The sequence below is a fragment of the Medicago sativa genome, chromosome 3 (genome assembly GCF_051527215.1).
Source record: "Medicago sativa cultivar Bolivia chromosome 3, Bolivia_mono, whole genome shotgun sequence".
NCBI lineage: Eukaryota > Viridiplantae > Streptophyta > Magnoliopsida > Fabales > Fabaceae > Medicago > Medicago sativa.
This window is the reverse complement of record NC_140751.1, coordinates 16,319,317-16,327,336: the sequence shown is the minus strand read 5'-3', so window position 1 is coordinate 16,327,336 and position 8,020 is coordinate 16,319,317. Positions and strand designations below refer to the sequence as shown.

General features: G+C 34.8%; 1 long non-coding RNA gene across 1 annotated transcript; it reads right to left on the bottom strand.

Annotated features, from left to right (window-relative positions):
* Window positions 1-4,652: 4,652 nt before the first annotated feature.
* LOC146936131 (uncharacterized) lies at window positions 4,653-7,615 on the bottom strand. Its single transcript, XR_015030462.1, has 3 exons — window positions 6,682-7,615; window positions 5,611-5,816; window positions 4,653-5,000 (listed from the first exon to the last, which is right to left on the bottom strand). It is a non-coding gene; the product is annotated as an uncharacterized LOC146936131 (long non-coding RNA).
* Window positions 7,616-8,020: the final 405 nt, after the last annotated feature.

Here is an 8,020-nt window from a genome sequence, read left to right as displayed (position 1 = left end):
AATGCTTCATCATCATCTCAACCACCCTCAACCAACCAAAACCAAGGGATATCAGTTCTAGACAATCTGGTCAGTCACTACTCAGGTGAACTACCAGAAGTTAGGCCAAACCTAGAAAAAGCCTCTGAAGTGGCTGCTGATGAAGTTGCTTCAGAAAGCCCCCAACATCAAGCACCTAACCAACAAATGACCACATCAACTAGCCCTGAACATGTCCCTACACCTGAACATGTTGCTCCTGAACATATTGTTCCTGAACAACTTGTTCCTGATCAAACTTTTTCACCCTCCATCCCTGAAACCGTTAGTGAATCTGACTTCATGGTCACATCAGATGCTCCTGATGTAGAGATTGAGCAATCATTTTCAACTATGATTGAAAAGTCAGTTCCTGATCAACCCTCAACCAGCAACACTCAAACTCCAAACTCGACAAGCAGCCAATCATCATCATCCTTAGCTATTCAATCTGTATTTCCACCCAAACCTACAAAAGTACCCTCACCACCAACCATCTTTCTAGATTCTACTCTATTACAAGATGTGTGTGAGTATATAGGTTAGGAGCTGAACAAGCTGATTCAGGCAAGGGAAAATCTTACTCACAAGGAAAGCTATGAGAAGCAATGGATAAGATTAAAAGATAGAGTTGACTTTGTCTTGTCTGAACTCTAGAGAACACGTCTAGATAAACAAGACTCAGCTCAACAGAAGCTTCAAGACTGGTTGAAAGAAGTAGATAACAACCTGCAGAAAGTTAAGATTCTTAGAACCTGGGTGCCGAATCCTCCTAGCTTAAAAGGAAGAGAGGTTACAGACTTCATTCCTTCTGGTGTGCATCCTAGAGACTTGGATCTAAGCTTTCTGAACAATGTCAATTTCAAATTAGCATCTGGAATCTTGGATATATTGAAAATGAATGCTGACTTGGTATCTGAGAACAGGAAGCTGAAGAAAGAGCTTATGGAGCAAAAGCTACTCATGCTGGAATATAAGTCTTCTACTGAAGCTAAGCTGGAAGAAGCTAGAGCAAGAGAAGAGAATCTGATAAAGAGCAATGAGGACTTCAAGAATGAGATGAAGCAACAGCAAGAAGCTATGCAGAAGAAACAAGAAGAGACCAACTTGATGATCAAACAGATGATGGAAATGTTTAACAAACAAGTCAACCCTTTGGTTGCACACATTTTAACTTGTTTAGTTTAAGTTTCCTTATTTTCAAATCTTCTTACACTTTTTGTGCTTCTGACTTCAATTTTTGCTTCTGAACTTATTTTGCGCTTCTGATCAATACTTTATGCTTTTGAACTCTATTGTCATGCTCTGATATACTTCTAATTATGTAGTTTTGCTCTGATATATTCCTCATCTTTTTGTGTGCTCTGATATATTTATATCTTTTATGCTCTGTTTATAGAATATTTTTTCTCACTATCTTTTTCTTACTTCTTTCTTTTTATCTTTAGTCTTTCGAACTTTTTGTTGATGACAAAAGGGGGAGTATATTGTATAGTATTTATAGGCTCTAGGCCCCATTAATTTAAATTTTAATCATCTTAAATTAATAGGACCAACTTCTTATCTCTTAGTCTATTGATGTGAGAATATTCTGAGTGTTATTGCGCTTTTAAATGATGAATTTTATTAACATGGATAGAAATCCCCGAGAGCTTAAAAACCTCACTTTAAGTACTATTAGACTGAGAGGGAGCTTGCAAACCTCAAACCCTAACAGTCAACTTGTTAATTGGATTAACAACAATTGCACATTTTAAATACTATTGTTTGTCATCATCAAAAAGGGGGAGATTGTTGGAACAAAATGTGTTTAACAATAAACCTTTGAGAGTTTTGATGATAACAAGGTATTAAAAATTGTCAATTGGACTAGCTAATATTTGTTCAAGTGTACAGGATCATAGACAAAATTTGACTTCTTAAATAGGTTCTGGATGAACAAAAGAGAGCTAAGGAATCAACAAAAAGGAAGTTTAAAGCGTCTGAAGAGAAGTGCTCCTGAAGTTAAAAGTGCTCCTGAAGACAAAGTGCTCCTGAAGTGATGACGTCATCAGAAGCAAGTTCATCAGGAGCATCTCATCAGAAGCTGAAGATCACCAGAAGCCGAAGTTCATCAGGAGATGCAAAACTTAAAGCTTCAAGGGATGTTCAATGGATTTAAACTCATCTAAGCATTGCAGAAGACAGGAAATGTAAAGCAACGGTCAATTTGAGAGGATTTGAAGGCATTGGATGCTTATCTTCAAAAAGAGTTGACAAAGTACAATTGTACGAAGTGTACAACCACTACCTCCACTACTTTGTGTTTGTCTCTGCTACAAGACAAGAAAAACAACTCTGCCTGCAACGATGTTCCTTCACAATGGGAGTGGATTTGAAATTGATCCTTCATAGGACAACTACCATATCATGCAAAAGATCATTGGTGATTGATCAAAGCTTCAAACGACTCTTTTTGATGTGCTGACAATTTCACAACGTCTCTTTCACACCTCTATATAAAGGAGTGAAGACTTAGAGATTGGTATAGACTCAACAACAATTTACAAGTGCCAAAACTCTGCTAAAATTGTTCTGCATTCAAAGTTCACTTAGAATTTCTGTTTCAAAGTTCATATCTTAGAAATTCTAGAGTCTCAAGAGTTTGTATCTGATTTGTATTGTGAACACCACTGATTGTATATCAAGTGCTGAACCTCAAACATTTTTCTTTGTAATTCTGTTTGATTAAAAGTCTCTTGCAGTTGAGCATTAGAAGTCTCTTTATTGTGTTCAGGAGCATAGGAAGTCTCTTGCAGTTGTGCTTGAGCAATTTGAAGTCTCTTGCTTGTTGTAGCAGTGAGCAGTTGTAATCAAATATTACATTATAGTGAACTCTCTTTGGAAGTGCAAGGGGGACAGGACTACTTCCGGTTTGTGGAAGGAACCTGTATAATTGCTTTGTGTCTTTCTCCTCTCTCTCTCTGTTTTTATCCGCTGCAAGTTATTTCTGAACATTACTTCAGAAGCAGTACTCTATCTGCTTCTGACCAAGTGTTTTCAGCTGAGGAGAAAACTAAGAAAAAGTTAACACAATTTAACCCCCCCTTCTTGTGTTTTTCTCACCTTCATTACATGCCCACCAGCTTCCGCTTGGTTCGTCCCCGAACCACACCATACTGAGAGAGGTCTGCTCTGATACCATTTGTAACATCCCAGACGACTTTAAGCATTGTCGACTAACCCTCCAAACCAACATGAGTCTTTTCAGCGTGTTTTGTCCTCACTCGCACGCTCACCGGGAAACTTCCCGGTAAGTCACCAAATCAAAGACTACTCCAAGTCAAGCACTCTTAACTGTGGAGTTCTTATGGAATGGGCTACCAAAAAGAAGATGCATCTTGTTGATATAAGTAATACCAAACAATTCTTATAAGTCTTCCTTCAACCATGTAGTTTCATACCTACACAATCTCAGGATCCCTCTCATTCCGATGTGATTCGGTTCTTCTAGAAGCTGTCGGGAGCTGCTCATTGTCATGCCTTGTGCACCGGCGACCACTCCTCGCCCTCGTCAGCCTTGGGTGTTACACGTAACATTGTGGTAATTATATAAAAATTAATTACATTGTTAATATCGTCAAAGGTTTAAAAATATTAATTAAAAATTATCAACATCTATATCTATATCTATATTTATATTATATATATAGAAAACTACCCCTTTCAACACTTTTGGATTGAATTTTTCTTTCCAAAAATACCATCAATTTTCAATACAAATAACACATGTAACAAATAGATAAGAATAAATTTAAATATTAAAACAAATGTACAAACACGATATGAATATATTTTTTTTCCTTTATCATTTAAAAAATGTAACAAACTAGATGAGTATATTTATACTTACTTTTTAAACATTCTAATTATACCCTTAAACAACATTTTTCTATGATAAAATTATTATTGGTATCATTAAAAAAAGATTTTAGATTATATTTCTTTGTTATATTGTATTATTGTTGGTGTCTTTGGTGTCATTTATATTTTTTTTTGTTTTAATCAAAATCAAAATTTCATAAAAAAAACACCGTTCAAAATTTTCAAACGTTAGCGCAATAAAAAGAGCGGAAAGACAGGCACGTGAGTGACCGTCTTTTCGCTAGTCAATATAATGTTTTTATTGAATATTTTTTTTCTTACATATAAAAAAATATGTTAAATATTTGAATCGTGTATATTGTGGATTTTATTTTCTTATGTACGCGAAAACAAATTTTTAAATACATATTTGGGAAACTCAATAAACTAATTTTTTAAAACTCGTGATTATTTTCAAAATATCAAAATTAATGTAATGTTTCTATTAAATAAATTTTTATTTTATATGTAAAACACCGTTAAATATTAGTGTAACTCCCCGTTTTTCAGCACCAAATATTGTGTGTCTAATTTTTTTTTTTTTTTGAAAGAAAGGAAGAATGAAGTTAAACCTTTTTTAAAATAAGTCATAAATTTGTTCGCAAAATATATTTAATGTTCCTTTTAATGTTTTTTTTTTTATAACAAAAGAAAAGAATAAACCTTTTTTTTAAACACAAGTTATATATTTTTATTCACAAAGTAAATTGAAGTACTTTTCAAAATAGACGTGAGAGTTATATAGAGCTTTACATGACAGTTCAACAATTTACATGACATGATTACATCCCTACGCAGAGGGAGGATTTTCTTTCAAAAGTACTATCCAAAATTAGAGGACTACTAAGCTGAACTTTGACTTTAAAATGAAGTAAGTTGAGTACTAGACCCTCTAATGACGATAAGCTCACATCTGGCTCCCTAATAACTATATGGCTAGTTGCGAGTACGTTGACCGTAAATGTGACCCGTCCTAAGGCCGGGTCAAATCCCCAAGACATAGTAGTTCTGTTGTCAGAGAAGTTGAAGTTCGTCGCCTCCGATGGAAGCATCTCGGGATCCCATGGTGCCATCTTAATCTATGGCATATAGCCCACACATCCACTGAAAGGGTCACCATTTCCGAAAATAACAAATATAAAGATAACATGAACAAAGCAAACATTATACAAGGATTAAAGATCGCATTTTAACCCTTGTATGGAAACAAGTAGAAAAATAAGATTAATACAAAATTTATTATGACTCGACTCCTAATGCAATGCCTATATGTCAATGCATATGTTCCGGAATTAATACACCTCCGCAGAGGGTCGTGGCCACGCCACTAAGGAGATGAGTATCTACTCATCTATCAGACTCGATGATCCACTACGGGATAAGGTGGTTTTAAAACGCACCCCGTGCCACCTCTCCGGTGTGCACCTCGTGACTCTTCTCTGGTGGTCACGTAACTATGAAATGCATGGACATAATATTTTTCAATAGGTATATGAACTTCTAGTCACATGTTACGACTCAGAATATACCGTAAGTAATTTATCTCATGCATAAATGATTTCATATACATATACATTCATTTATTCACCTTGAAATTAAAATCATCAGACAAGTATGAAAATACGGAGCATATATACATAACAAGGAATAGTGTATAAATATATCTAAAAAGTGGATAGGTGCCCTTACCTCGAGCAAAAGCATTCCCTTTTATTTCTCTTAGTCATGAGAGACCCTCGAGAATCCAATATCATTCGCAAAGGTTATATACCCATTTTGTAACATCCCAGACTGCTTTTTAGGATTGCCGACTAACCCCACAAACCAACATGAGCATGTGAAAATATATCATTCAGCCTCCTGTATTGTCTCCTTGCCACGTACAACCTGCTGATCTGAAAAAAATAAAAGGGATTGGGGTGAGACGAAATGTCTCAGTGAGTTCCACCTATCCTAGGCTGTAGGCAATCTCAGGGAACCTAGGATCGCCATATGTCTCTAAACTCAACCCTTTTTGGGTTTATAAGGCTCATATTTACATAACTGAGCGATCGGGGAAAAACTAAGATCGGTAAATAACTGAATATTCTTGTCATCTTGACATATTCATAATCATATACTTGTATATAGTCATAATCATAATCATAATAATATTTATCATTATGTTAGAAGTTAGCGTTGAACAAACAATATTATCTGAGTTGTTTTTACGGAATAAACCCAGGTGGAGTAACCCCGGAATTTATTCCACTCTGACCGGTAATAATTTCCAACTTAAGCTATTCTTCAACGGCTTCACTAACAACTTATAACTTCTATCACATAAATTTCGACCCAAACTATAACACAGCAGTTCCAACATGTATTATTAGCCCTATGAACCACTTATACAGTAGTCTGAACTCACAACTTAGTCATTTAAGGCATTTTGCTCAAAACAGCTTAATTGACAGCTTATGACCTCTAAACAATTCAATTTCAATTCAAATTTTCCAGAATCAATGAATTCATGTGTACATAGTTCCTATCCCATTTTTACAGCAATACTAACATGTTAACTTCAAAAATCAGTTATGGAAGTTATTGGAACAACTTATGGCTTTTAGCTTCTAGCTTCTCTTTTCAAACAGCAAACAACAGAAAAATGATGCTACTGCCAGCCCAAAATATAGAGTCATCACAGAAAACAAAGGAAATAACAACTTATGCTTCTAATCATTCAACATAACTTAAACTACATCTCTAAATATCCACTTTTACCTCAATTTAAGCTTGTCAAACTTCCGATTTTCCAAACTCATATTCCAAGCTCTGGTTTTCTTCATTCTTGGCCTGATTTCTTGCTTCTAATGTTAATCCTAACACAATAGTTACTTCTCTACACATGAAATTCCATTTCTAGCTTGATTTTGCAAAAACCTCCAAAAGTGGTAAATATGGAGAGAGCTTGGCTTAGGATGAAAAATGGAGGGAAGGATCTTCCAAGCTTGAAACACTCTTAGTTTGTACAAGGATCCAAGATTCAAGCATGTTTGTTGATTTCTAAGAGGGAAAAATTTAGAAAATTGGGAGCTTAAAGGATGGAGGGGTGAGACACGAGTATAGAGAGGGAGAGGGAAGAAAAAAATCTGCTCTTCTAGTGAAGAGAAAGTTGTAGAAACTTGTGGAAAAAATACATATAATTTGTCTTATATACTCCCTTTGGTGAAAATGACCAAAATACCCTTTTCGACACTATTCTTCAAACTAAAATATTCAATTAAATGTCGTAAAAGTTTTAAGCGACAAATTTCATTCTCAATAGTCCGTTGGAATAATATGATTCGGTCCGGAAAGTCTTATGCGCAATTACCATTTTGCCCTTCTCTAGAAAAAAAACCAAAGATAAAATAATTGATACTGAATTTTTTTTTTATATGCGGGGTATTACACTCTACCCCCCTTAAAGAAATTTTGTCCTCAAAATTTTAGTGATTTAATAGCTAATAATCATAAATAATTCCTCTATACTTCCGACTTTAGACTCCAACATACGTTTATTACCTATTGATTCTTTCTGATTGACTAAATTATCAGTTTCCCATGTTACATAAAGTCTTCCGACTACCTAGCCATAGATACAACTGACTTGAATTAATATGTTAAACCGATTTCAGGACATGTTTTCCAATCTCATATGTCGAAAAGATTCGATAATACAAGTATAACAGTAAGTGGAAAGACATCCCGGTAATGTTCAGAGACAAGATATAACTTTTAATCGAAACAAAAAAAAATGAAAAATGAAAAAAAAATGAAGACTGAATAAGAAGTTGCCAAAGTACAGTGAACTAATGGACGAATGACGTCAAGCTCTTTCAACAGAATGTCGAGGACAATAATGTATTAACGCATGAATACAATAGGTTGATGTGTTAAGGACAAGAACGAGCATTAGTGTTAATGTCGATGCTTTATTCTTCGGAAGGTAGGAAAAAAGATAAAACTAAAAACAAAGGATTCAATTCGTAATCCAAATTCAAGTTTGAAACTCATGTAATTAACCTCTTTTCTTGTTCTTAACTCCAGAAAAAAAATGCAAGATAAAAAGAATTGACTG